Genomic DNA, 13,628 nt, shown 5'->3' on the forward strand with positions numbered 1-13,628 from the left:
TTTCCCCAATGTTACCTCATAATTTGTTGCCCAGAGGGGATAAAGTGCAACAGTAACAGAACAGAAATAAATCAGAACATTTGTGGTAGAAAAAGTGAATGGATTCCCGTGAGAAGTTAGAGGATATGCACTGATTGGAAAAGAAACGGCGGTCCGCCCCACAACCTTTGCAGGTGCAAACAGAATTGAAAGCAGGATCGTGCATGACACACACACACCCCAGCATCATGAACACAAACCATCATGAGTATGAAACAAAAGGACATTCTGGAGGGGTCCCTCAATCCCTCTGGCAGATCAACAGCATGCCTCCTTACATTCACATTGACACATCTCCTCCTTCAGCTAACAGAAAAGCAAACAATTCTGTCTTCTGAGGAGGATCTTTGGCTTCCATCCCATCATCGCTTTCACAACAGTGAAAAGAAAAGCGAAACCGACTTCTCTCTGCTGGTTTACTGAGCTGAGTGTTGCAGAGAGGCCAGTCGAGGAGGAGAGAGTGCAAAATCCGAAGCAGAGCTTCGGACAGGACACGTTTGTGTTCTCCTGGCAGAGAAGGGCACTGTGGGCTCCCTCCTTTTCTGCAAAGGCAGGCACAGTGAGGGGATGGCTACCATCTGACAGCATCACCCAGGCACCTCCACTGCCTTCTGCCTGCCAACTCCCACCGGCTTCCACCCATGAATATCCACTGGTTCATCCTCCCACCCTGTGCCTGGAGGGTGACCTCTGCCACCCCCTGAACACCCCCACCCACACCATTCACTTTGACCACATTTGAAACCCCCTTTCACACACACAGATGCACGGACACATCAGAGAATTTATGTACTTAAAACTTTTCTTAACCACTCCTCATCAGAAAAACTCCACAGCAATGTATGAAACAAGCCACAATGTGGAAACAAGCCACGCAACATATAAACATACCATATCCAGTGCGTTTTTGGTGATGAAATTCACCAGTATGGTACAGAGTACTGTTTTTTTGCCATTTTGTGCTGGCACATTGTATGCCCTGGGGCATGTATGTGACTGCTATAACCATTATGCAAGGCTGCCTTACTGCTTTTATATGTATAAGTGCCTTTAGGAGGGCAAGATTTAATAGCTAAGCTCATAATGCTGTCTTCTGTAGCTTGGACACCTGCCAGAGACCTAGTTTGATGTAGAGATTAGGTCACGGAACAGTCAATGTCCCTCAGCTGTGTCTTATCTATGAGAGGCTATGGGCTGAGAGATGGCCTTTTGATGCAGCCTCAAGGACACCTCTTTGAAGCTCGTCTAGATAGCCACTAATGAGCTGCATGGGCTGAGAACCAGTAGCACATGTGATAGGAGGCTGGTGGGGAGGGAAAGGACTGTTTGATGTACAGTAGCCTTGGCACTGGTCCATTAGCATTAATGAGCTGCATGTGCCAAGGATGGGCTGCACGTGCTGATCAACAGTAGGGCACGTGGCATGGAAAGAGTGGCACAGAGAGGTCAAGATGTGCTTTGGCACCAGACCAGTGTCCTCTCACGTAGATAGGGTGATCCATCAAGTGCCTTGACACCCCAGATCAAGGGACGCGGATACTTCAAAGATAGTGAGATAGTAGTCATTGTCTATTAGGCATAGGGCAGCTTTGATGCCTAGTCTGATTAATGACGTACCCTGTCAAGATGTGCTGATTTGATGTTAGATATAGCTAATGATGCATTCCATCACTGTGTATGCCTTGCCAAACTTTCTCCTATAAAAGGTGCCTGTGCCGTTAGCTCAGGGTGCAGACCTTAACGCCTCTCTGCAAGAGACCTTGGGTCTGTTCCACCGGGTAGGCAAGCCTGTTGTAGCCCAGTTCAGCATACAGACTGCAGGTGCCCATGTGGGAACCTTGCAGCCTGTTCCATTTATTGGGTATGCCTGTGTGCTCGCTAAATGACTCAATAAGCTTCTCCTTGTGAGTAAACCTTTGGATCTGCCTCCTTGATGCCATGGTACGGATCCTTGAAGTTTGAAGCAGCCCACACCTGGGGCTAATACACACATGCAGCACATTCATCAAGATATGAGCACTGGTACCTCATTTTTTTTAAACCAAAGAAAAAAGCAACACCGAAAGGAAGAGCAAGTTAAAACTATAAAACCAAAGGGGAGAGAAACCCCGTTCTGTCTAAAACACCGTCTAAAATGCTTAGGCAAAAAGCAAAGGCTGATGCCAAAAATGCTGCCGTATCAGTGCCAGATGCCTCTCCATGTGAAGGAAATTCTGAAGTGTGTGTGTGTGTAGGGGGGACCACAGATTGCCAGGCGAGGCCAGCAGGTTCATGCTGTCGATTTAATTGCATTTTTCTTCAGTCCGTTCCCCTTTGTCACAGGTCTTTACCTTCCTAGTAATTTTTAGCTGACTTTCTTTTAACCTTCCAAAGGATTTTTTATTATTACACTATAATATGGGTTCAGGTGCCCTGGGGGACTCCTTGCCACCTGAGTTGCTGGTGTGCTGGCAATCCAGGCACTATAGGACGTGGCAAACACCAGAGAGGCCTCTGACCGAAGGCGAGTTTGTATTCCGAGGCTGGTAATTGCAAATGTTGAGGGCTTCGCTCCTTGTTTCAGAACTGATGTGGTGTTAAGAACACTCCACTCCTCAGTTTCAGTAGGAAAACAGGGGAAAGAGGCATGCCAGTGTTGAAACTCCAAAAAGATGATCTTCAGGACAAATAAACGCCACTCAGAGCAGAGCTATTTTCAAGAGCTCCCCAGGACTTTGCTGCTTGGGGGCTGATAAATAGTTTTTTATTACAAGTCAGAAGAAGAAAACTCAAATCTTTACTCAGGCCTGCGGTTGAGTTTCCCACTTCACATCCTCCGTGAGTTTCTGTTTTTGGCTAACTGGAATGTGTATCTTGAACTCTGATCATGCTTCTTGGGTGCCTGGTTGGAGAGTATGCAACTGGGTGCTGAAACAAGCCTACAAAGGTGAAATTGCTGTGCCCACTTTTGCCTCTAGCTCCACCCACAGCTGGCATCTGGCCCCTGGAAGGTTGCTCAAAAGGGAATGTGGCCCTCTGGCTGAAAAACATTCCCCATTCCTGCCATATAGTGCTTGACAGTAAACAATCCCCCACAGACCTGTGGCACTATCCAGACCAGCCCATCCAGCGTGGCTGGGGCTTTCCTGGGTCAGAGCTCATGGCCTCATTTGCATAATTGGTGAATTATTATTTACTTCCAGCAGCGACCAAGGGGGAGGAGGGCCTGTGCCTGCACTGGCGGGCGCAGCAGCGCTTGGGCCACCTTGCACAGGTGCAAAGGAACTGACTGGCCACAAGAAGTGCCCAGGGTGGTTACAGGTCAAGGAGGACAGGGGCCTGTGTTGGCAGTTGCTGGTAGCCAGTCAACATCTGTGGGCTTGGAGGGGGTCATTTATTCATTTATTGCTGGATTTATATGCCCTCCCCTGATTTAAAGCAGCAAAATTAAAAATTAAAATGCAACAGAACAAATGCAATGCACTATCAACCTTTGCTGCTTATGCTGTCAAGAGTGATGTCCTCCAGAAAGGATGTGGAGCCTCCCCTGCCCCAGCAGCATTATGCTCTGCTCCACCTCACCAGCCCCCACTGCTTAACACCAAGGATTCATGGTGGCCTTGCCAGAACAAGCAACAAGGGCTTTCCTGCCAGGATCTGGCCAATGACAACATTAGCAAAACCTCCTCTAGAAAGAGAACACAACACTTTTTATTTGCAAAGTGCACTTCCATTTTGATTGTATTTTCCTTACAACAGCATTGTGAGGTATGGTGAAGTGGAATCTGAGTGACTTCCACAAGGCATGCCCCCCTCTGCTTCCCCTGGCTTTCTGTTATTAAATAACAGCAGTTTATATGTGATGGGGCTTTTGGACTGGTGGCATAGATGCAGGAGGGGCAGGTGAACATCACCAATCCCGGTCAGCCCTTCCCAGTGAGGAAACTAGTCCTGGTCCAAACATTCAGCCGTTTCCCCTTAGCTTCTCCACTGCAAAGATTGCCACTGGGAAATGGTGGAGGGCCGGGGCTTGCCCCTTTAAATGTACTATATTGTGACTTCAGCATGAGCTTATATCATTTGGTTTGAGATTCAGCCAGGATGTTTTGCTTTGTGGTGTCAGAATGCTGTTTATTGGGTTTGTGTCTTGCAGCTTAAAAAGCAGTTTTATTCAGAGCTGTTCTCTGTGAGTTGATGATGATTTTGCAATAAACAAGTTGGAGTTGTGCTCAAACAGCCTCTGGTGTTTTTAAAAGCTTGCACTGGCTGCCCATACATTACCGGGCCAAGTTCAAGGTTCTTGTATTAATCTGCAAGGCCCTTAACCACTTGGGTCTGAATATCTTAAAGACTGCCTGATTTCTTACACCAGTTGATCACCGAGATCTTCGGGGGAGCGTCTGTTAATGGTCTGCTATGGCTTGGATGTACAGCTCATACCCACCAGAAGCCATGCACTCAGCATAGTGGGGCTGATTCTGTGGAACTCCCTTCCAGTTGAGACTAGATAGGCACCCCTTCCTTCAGACACTAGACAAAGACCTTTCTATTCCAGCAGTTATTTTAAGGAAGTTTTCTTTTTATGATTAATTTTAATTGATTTTAACCACTGCATGCTTTTTGTGATCAGTTTTTATTGCTAAACTGCTTTGACGTGTTTTATGTGATTCAGAAATGGAATGAAACAAATGGTCAATAAATTAGTAATAAACACTCTCACGACATTAAACCAAGACAATCGGGTTTGTTCATTGTTTTATTAGGCAATACATTTGTCAGTCTCTTGCCACCTAAAAACAAGACTGGCTTTAAGACCTGGTTGGCTTTAAAAATTCTCAAATAGGTTAAAACGGGAGATATTGAGAGAGTCGACTAAGATGGTAATAAATCAGGAAAATTCCAAGCACAACTGTGATGGCGCATATTTTTTGGTAACTGGAACCACAAAAACGTCCCTTGGCTCGTTTCCTGCTTTCTGCCACATATGATCGGAACGCTGCAGCCATTGAGGAAGCCTGCAAGAATGGCCTCCCGACCCCATATCTTCTATTCTCCTGGACCATTCCCAGGACCATTTCCATCAGCTCCGAGACCTGGTCCTCTCGTTCTGCTCCTTCTGCTCTGTTATTGAAAGCGCAGAGGCGGCCCCCACATTTTTGAAACAACTCCAGGACAGCTTTGTTATCTGACCCCATAATGCTGCAAGGAGCCCTCTCCTAAATCTTCTTTGCGGGTGAACAAGACAATCATGTGCTCGGTGGCCTCCTTTCCAAACACTTTCTGGACTTGCTTTGCTGCTGCCTCGTCTTCTGCAGTGAAGCGGCCCACTTGGGTGACGAACACGAATGCGTGAGGGCCAGGCTCAGAGAGGTCAATACAACGCTGGATCTCCTGGCACGGCCCTTCACTGCAAGCTTCCAAGTCCAAAATATCTGCTGTGTCAGTCACTGAGACTTCCCAGCCTTTCCATGTCCCGTACTCCCGTTGGCAGGCCTCTGTTGTCGTCCTTATCTGAAGCCTGGAATCAAACACCCTCTGGCCAAGGATGGTGTTTCCTGTGGCACTTTTCCCACCTCCGGTCTTGCCAACCAGGACAACCCTCAGTTCTGATTCTCTGCCTTTTCCTGTGGGTTTCGAAGAACGTTGAAGACCATGTCAGCAAAAAGGTAGAAAACCATTGCTAAGATCCCACTTACTATGTGATTGTTAAACTTAAAGAGTTTAATTGGGCTGATCTACACAGTGGTTTAGTGTGTGTTTGGCGCTACTCAGGTCTCCTTTAAATTTGCGTGGTTCACATGACGTTACTGGCAAACAGAAGCCATCACGCAGTTTCCCCCATGCAAATCTGTACTAACCCAATCCACTGACAATACAAAAAGTTTAGAAAAATACGGCTCCACTCTGCTCCAAACATCTTTGAAGGTTTGCTTCGATGGTTTTCAGTGGCCGGGTAAATCGTCACTTTTGGCTGTTCTCCTTCCTCCGCCCACTAACTCTCCCATGAATTCCATTTCGTTTTCCATGGTTCATCCAGCAACTTCCGACTGCTCTGTCCTCCCCCCTTCACAGTTTGCTGCAGCCCTCTCTTCTTTCCTCCCTTTCTCCCCAAGTAAACTTCCTTGATTCCTTGTTAACTAGTGATGGGATTTGCCACTGGATTTCATCATTCTTTCTCATATTCTCTATCTTTGCGGAGAGAATTTTGAAGTAACATCTCTCTGCGCTTGGATGCCAATTTCTCCGCCCCCCCGATTCCTTTTTTGAAAAATTTGCTTTGAAATCATTGATAAATGTGATCAGTACGTTTATTGATGTATTTTCTATCATTACAAAGTTGAGAATAAACATCAATACCAGTGGAGACTCATGAATGAATATTGATTATAATATTGATAAATCTCTGCAAAGCAAAAAAAATTTTTTGGAAGAGATCAGAAAAATGGGAAGATAGTGAAGAGAAAAGGAACTGGACCATTAAAGACCACCGGGGGGGGCACACTTAAAAACTAAACGTAAAAAGGAGAGGATTGCATCCCTGTAACAGACCAGGAAGAAGAGGAGCTGGCTGGTGACTCCACTTCTCATCAACTCCCAAAATACAATCTTTCCTCCTAACAGACTAGTGTAAAGTGGGGAGGGAGGGGTGCTTGTGTGACTTAAAAGAATTGTGATGGCGAACCGGGAAAAGGAAAAAGGGGAGCAGGCAATGACCCCACTTCTTTTCAAACGCCAAACTTCAGGAAGTGGTGCGGGCAGGAGGGAGTGGAAATACTACATAGGTCAAAAATATTTGCACATGCCCAGTAACTGAGCGACCAGAGGGTGTAAAAATGTAAAACTAGAGGGCGGAGCCACAAGGAAACAGCGACAGTAATCCTTCCCAGAGGAACGTCTACTTGCATGAATGGAAAACAACGGATTCGAAGCTACCATTGAGCACAAAGTGTTGACCTTGCAAATCTGTTATGATGGTAAAAGCCGTGCATTTGCTATGAAGAAATGCTCCCATGTGGATGAAATGAAAATGGAAATGGACTGCCTTCACGTTGCTTCCGACTTATGGCGCCCCTATGAATAGGGTTTTCATGGTAAGCGGTATTCAGAGGGGGTTTACCATTGCCTTCCTCTGCGGGTGAGAGGCAGTGACTGGCCCAAGGTCACCCAGTGAGCTTCATGGCTGTGTGGGGATTCGAACCCTGGTCTCCCAGGTTGCAGTCCAACACCTTAACCACTACACCATGTGGATAAGCCCATTGTTTTCTGATCCTCGCTGTAATTTAGTGCACGGCTACATTTTGGGGAGGCCAGCACAGCTAAGTAACAGAGCACCAATGCTGCATGCAGGAAGTCCCAGGTTCAGTCCCTGATGTCTGCTTTTAAAGGATTTTATGTAGAAAGTTAGAAGAGATTTCAGCCTAAGACCCTGTAGAACTACTGCCTTGCATGGAAGGACCGCAACTCAGTGACAGACGACCTGCTTTGCACCCTGACGGTCCCAGGCCCCATCTCTGGCACATCCAGTCAATGTGATCAGGGAGTAGGTCACAGGAAAGCCAGGAAGTTGCTGGCAGTCAGGGTGGAATAATGCTGTTTGTTCTCACTCTCACTCTCCCTGGTTATGTGTAGGCTTCAGAGCCAGTGTGGCCTAGTGGTTAGAGTGTTGGACTACGACCTGGGAGACCAGGGTTCAAATCCCCACACAGCCATGAAGCTCACTGGGTGACCTTGGGCCAGTCACTGCCTCTCAGCCTCACAGGGAGGCAATGGTAAACCCCCTCTGAATACCACTTACCATGAAAACCCTCTTCATAGGGTCGCCATAAGTCAGAATTGTCTTGAAGGCAGTCCATTTCCATTTTCAACACATGAATAAAACACCCAGATCAAGCTATAGTTGTGTGCTGGTAGCAGCATGCCCCTAACGCAGATGGCAGATTCTGGGAAGGATTTTTATGCTGGGGGTTGGGGAATAAGGAAACCGATTTAATTTACTGCAGAAAGGGTTAAACTCCCCCTCCTCCACCTGCTCTGGTTTTTATCCTGATCCCCCATGCCTAGTTTTTGTTTTAAATAACTTATTATTTAATTCACCAATTCATTTATTTTTTGGAGCAAACAAAATGCTTCCCACCCCCCAGTGGAAGCCAAGCAGTCCATCTGCCTATGAGTCACTTGGACCTTACCTTCTCTGATCCTGTCCATCTTGCCCTGAAATAGTTGTAAGAAAAGAGTATATTAGTTTTATGCAGTCTGCAAACCCAGCACGTCACAATGCTTTGTTAAAAAAATTGCAAATTCAACAAAAGGGTGAAAAAGGAAAAAAGAAAAGGATGATTAAAGACAAGTAAATAATAATAAATAAAAGGAAATAATAAATTACTAATTACTAAATACTAAGAAACCACCATAATCAGCTCACATTAAGGATGCACTGATCACCAGTGTGATGTAGGCAGCGTGATGTAGAGCCAAGGTTCGAATCCCCACACAGCCATGAAGCTCCCTGGGTGGCCTTGGGCCAGTCACTGCCCCTCAGCCTCAGAGGGAGGCAATGGGAAACCCCCTCTGAATACCGATTACCATGAAAACTCCATTCACAGGGTCGTCATAAGTTGGGATCGACTTGAAGGCAGTCCATCTCCATTTTCCCCCAATCACCAATACATCCATCTTAAGTTAAGCGGGTAACTTGGGCATACACAATGCTAGTTGAGAAATTTGTTATCGCCAGAGAAAAATGATTCCTATCCTTGAGCAAGCAATGAGAAAAGAAACGCCAACTAAATTGCACAGAAGGCCGACTGCGGGGGAAAGGCTCCAACCTCAGCTTGCATTAAGTGCAGCCCTGCAGTTCTGCCCGGTTGCTTGTTTTCAAACAGCAGCTGGGCAGTCGGGCGGGCAAGCATCGCTCCAACCCGATCTGGCGTCTGCACAAGCACCGCAGCTCAAGCGGAGGGGTTATTACTATTATTACTTATTGCATTTATATTCACAAACAGTTCCCTCTCTTGGCACACGGCAGCCCCTGGGCAAACAGGCTCTCCAGGAGTGGGGAGACTTGCTTTGTCTGAGCGCTGGTGAAAGCGAGGTGCCCCACGACTGGCACCCTGCGGCCAGCTCAGGGCGGAGAACTTTACGCGGCGGTTCTGCCCTTCCGCACTTGGGGACGCCCTCCGCTCCCCGACGTCGCGTTCTGGAGGACAGCGCTTCCGCCCCCCCGCTCCGAGGTCCTGACAAAAATCCCCCCCCGGTACTCTTTGCCCTGGGAGGGAAGAGGCTCCTCTGGGCCGGTCTCCATGCGCCGCGAGCCTGCAAGGGGCCACGGCAGAGCGGGCGCTTCGTCGCTGCGTTCCCTGCGGAAGAACCCGTCAGCCTGGGCGGCTTCTGCGGGCGGGCCGACCAGGGAGCGCCCCCGTCTGCGCGCGAGAGGCCCCACGGGGCCCACCTGGCGAAGCTGTCGGGCGCTTTCCCCCGCGCCGTGCGCTTGGAGAGACGGAGCCCCGCGCCCTACCTTTTCCCAGCCGCCTCCTCTCCCCTCGTCAGCTGCTGCTGCTGCTGCTGCTCCTTCCCGGTCCCGCTCCTTCGCCCGCTCCTCCTTGCAGCTTCGCTGCAGTTGACCGGCGCTCGTGCCAAGCGGCCTTCCTCGCCAAAGGGAAAACGAAAGCGACGCTGAAGCCGCAGGACGAGCGGCGCGGGCCTCCCAGCGGCCGCCGGAGAAACAGGGCGCAGGCAGCAGTACTGTAGTAGAGTGACAAATTCAGAGGGGCGGGGGCCCTTCATGTCAGTCATAACCACGCCCCCTCCCCTTTTTTGCCGCTGGGTTGAGAATGAGAACCTTCTTAATGCCATCTCCCACAACAGAAGCCCCGCGGAGCCAATCAGCATGAAAAGGGGAGAGTGTGTTAGCTACTGAGAAGAATCTTCTCAGTGGCTGACTCCCCTCCTTTCACTCTGATTGGCTCCAAGTGGCAAGAAAGGACAAAGAAGCATGTTAGAAGACTCTCCCCTTTCATTGTGATTGGATCATAGAATGCTGGAGACATAGGGACCCTGCCCCCCAAAAAGTAAGGGCTCTAAGACCCCTGAGCCTCTGGGCTATACTCCTGGGCGCAGGAGTCTAGGTTACCAGGCAGAGCTTTCCAGGGGCGGGGTGGGGTTGAGCCTGCTCTAGAACTTGGTACGTTTGCATAAGTAGCGGCACCTCCTCTCTCCCCCCCCCCAGTGCATTGCTTCTTTATTTGTAAATGTGGATATTTCCAGGACACCCGTTAACAGTCCCCAGCTCTCTCCTCCAGGGGAAACTAGCCCTGCAAAGGGAGCACAGAAAAAGGAGAGGGACCCCATTCAGAACAAGTTAGGGGAGAGGGAAAATGGCCTTTTTTTTTGGAAGAAAGTCTTCAGATATTTTTTCCAAATTATTTTCTGAGACATTTTAGTCGAATGCAAGGGCAAGCAAAGGCTTGAGGAGTGGCTGTCTTCTAGGCTTCCTGACTCTTTTACAATTCCTCCCCCCCCCCCCGGTGGTGAGAAAGACAAGACACCACTACCTGGAGTTTCAGCCCTCAGGTGTTTTCTGCTGCTGAAGCTTCAGGCAGGCCCGGTGCCAGAGGGCAGCCATGTTGGGCACTGGCCAAGGGCCCCTGTGGCTGAGAGGGGCCCCTGCTGCTGGCAATAGGTAGATGTAGCTCCTGCTCTGCGATCCATGCTGGCATCAGGTCATGGACCATGCACCCTGCAACTTGATGCTGGCACTGATCGTGGAATGGGAGCCACCCTCCCAGGCAAGACCCCTTCCTCTGCCAGCATGGGCTTAAAATAGGCCCAGCCACACCACTGCCTGTGTTGCTGCATTAGTGTGCCAGTGTGCCGTGCTGCCACTGCTGAGGGCCCCCTGCAGTCTGGTGCCAGGCCAGGGTTGCCCTTTTCCTCTTTGCACATTGAGAGCAGGGAGGTGGCCAGATTTGCTGCTGATACTAAATGGTTAAAACAAAATGGCATTGTGAAGAGTTCCAAAAGGACGTCTCCAAATTGTGAGTGGGCAGTAAAATGGCAGATGCAATTTAGTGGGAGCAAATGTAAAGTGATGCATGTCAGGGCAAAAAAATCCAAATTTCACATATATGCTCATGGGGTATAAACTGGCAGTGACTGACCAGGAATGAGACCTCGGGGTCGTAGTGGAGAGCTCGATGAAGATGTCAGCCCAGCGTGCAGCAACTGTGAAAAAGGCAAGTTCCATGCTAGGGAACATTAGGAAAGGTATTGAAAATAAAACTGCCAATATCATAATGCTGTTGTATAAGTCTATGATGTGGCTGCATTTGGAATACTGTGTACAGTTCTAGTCGTCTCATCTCAAAAACAAAGTGGAGAATTTCATCATCTATGGTGGGAATATTTTGCAGCTAAAAGGATGCAGGAAAAAGATCCAGTAGGATAATAGGAAAGTTATTGGGGTATGTAGTTGCATTTGACCCTCTTTTTAAAATATCCTGAACTCTGTGGATGGTGTTGCCTGTGGATAGCCATGCATCCTACATGGTGGCCATGGCTGGAGTGCTTTATTCAAAATATTGGAGACTGCAAACACCGCCTTGGATTGAAAAAACCTGGGAATATGCACTGATGGCCCGACTGACCTATTGGCCTGGTTCACACATAGCACTAAACCATGGTTTATGAAATGATGGTTTATTCAACCATGGCTCAGTGTCATGCATGAACTGTGCCCAACAGCTTAACAAACGTTTGTCAACTATGGTTAAGAGTTGTTCATTAACCGCAGTTAGTAGCTGGTTTATAAGCTGATGTGGTGTGATCAAAATGAACAGTCTGGTTAACAAACTTGTAGGTCTATTAAAGGCAGCCTTGTGTAGAACACATTACAGTAATCTGAACATTCCCCCCCCTGCGGAATTCCCTCCCCTTGAATATCAGGCAGGCGCCATCTCTGCTATCTTTTTGGCGCCTTTTGAAGACTTTCCTCTTTCAAGAAGCCTTTTAGGTTGAGACCTATTCCAGTCTGTGTCTGTGTTAGAATTACTTTTAATATGTTTTCTTTAATAATATGTTTTTAACCTTTTTTAAAAAAGATGTTTTTAAAGCTTTTTTAAAAATGTTTTTAATGTTGTTTCATAGTGATGTATTTTAAGGTCTTTTTATGATGTTTTAAAGTGCTTTTAGCGTTTCTGTTTGGTGCCCTGGGCTCCTGCTGGGAGGAAGGGCGGGATATAAATCAAATAATAAATAAATAAAATAAATAAACATTCATAATTCATAATGGCGAAAAGCCAGCAAATCACAAAACAGTCCTGCAATTTTTGTGTTCAACCTGGAACGGAATGGACAAGAGACAGAGCCCTACAGGTGAACCAAGAGCACGGGAAAAAGTGTGGGGTGGAACACATGAGTCACTGAGTACAGTTGGCCTCTGTTTCTGAGGAAGCAAACAGCCTATAAGACAGTTTTTCTTTTCCTTTTGAAAGTAGTAGCTTGCCAGCCTGAAAGAGGCAAGTGCCCACATCAGACCTTGTTTGCTATGTTATGTTTGCGAAATTGCTTATTTTTATCTAACTTGAATTTATTGCTGTGTTTGTAGACTGACTTCTCTCCCCTCCCCCAGTGCTTTTATTTTGAGTGTTTGTTGTAAGCCACTTTTGGCACAGGTCACTGTGGAAAAGTGGCATATAAATAAACCCAGTCAATCAGTCAATCAATCAATCAGCATGAGGACATCAGAGCATGGGTAACTGTTGCCAGGCGTTCTCTGTCCAGGGAGAGTCACAGCTGGTTTATCAACCAAAGCCGACAAAGGGCACGCAAAGCCACCGAGGCTGCCTGTGTTTCCAGTGACAACGGTGGGTCAGTGAGCATCCCCATCACTCGAGCAGATGAGCCCAGCCATAAATTGCAGCCTAGCCACAAATGTAGGAACGTAGAAAGCTGTCCCATACCAAGTCAGACACACTGGTCCATCTAGCTCAGTATTGTCTACACTGACTGGCAGCAGCTCTCCAGGATTTCAGGAAGGAGACTTTCCCAGCCCTACCTGGAGATGCTGCCGGGAACTGAACCCGAGACCTTCTGCATGCAAGGCAGATGCTCTACCACTGAGCTACAGCCCTTCCCAACCATTCATTTATTCATTGACCATTTAATTGAGCATTTAATAGTCAATGAATGAAGCATTTGGGAGACATTTATCCCCAGCTATTGCAAATGGGCTACCCTGGAGTCAACGCTGCATGAGGTTGTCTGACCCACCCAGGGTGATTTCCCCACTTCTACCAGGCTGTAAAGTGAGATAATCGACCAGCACCTTCTGTGGCTCCATGAGCAGGAGGGAGACGAGATGTAGCACATCGTAGTGGTGAGTTGAATTGTGGTGGTGGCAGGCTTCCTATGCCTCAGTGTCTGCACAAAGGTGCAAAAAACAAACATTTGTGGAACAGGCAGCAGTGGGGAAATATGATTTCGCCTCTGTTGTTTTTCAATGAGGGTAGAATCACAGAACAGTAGAGTTGGAAGGAGCCTATAAGGCCATCAAATCCAACCCTCTGCTCAATGCAGGAATCCAAATTAAAGCACACCCAACAGGTGGCTGTCCA

General features: G+C 47.8%; 1 pseudogene; it reads right to left on the reverse strand.

Annotated features, from left to right (window-relative positions):
- Window positions 1-4,766: 4,766 nt before the first annotated feature.
- Window positions 4,767-9,533, reverse strand: LOC133365613 (GTPase IMAP family member 2-like; annotated as a pseudogene).
- Between the last annotated feature and the right edge of the window lie 4,095 nt (window positions 9,534-13,628).

The sequence above is a fragment of the Rhineura floridana genome, chromosome 10 (genome assembly GCF_030035675.1).
Source record: "Rhineura floridana isolate rRhiFlo1 chromosome 10, rRhiFlo1.hap2, whole genome shotgun sequence".
Lineage (NCBI taxonomy): Eukaryota > Metazoa > Chordata > Lepidosauria > Squamata > Rhineuridae > Rhineura > Rhineura floridana.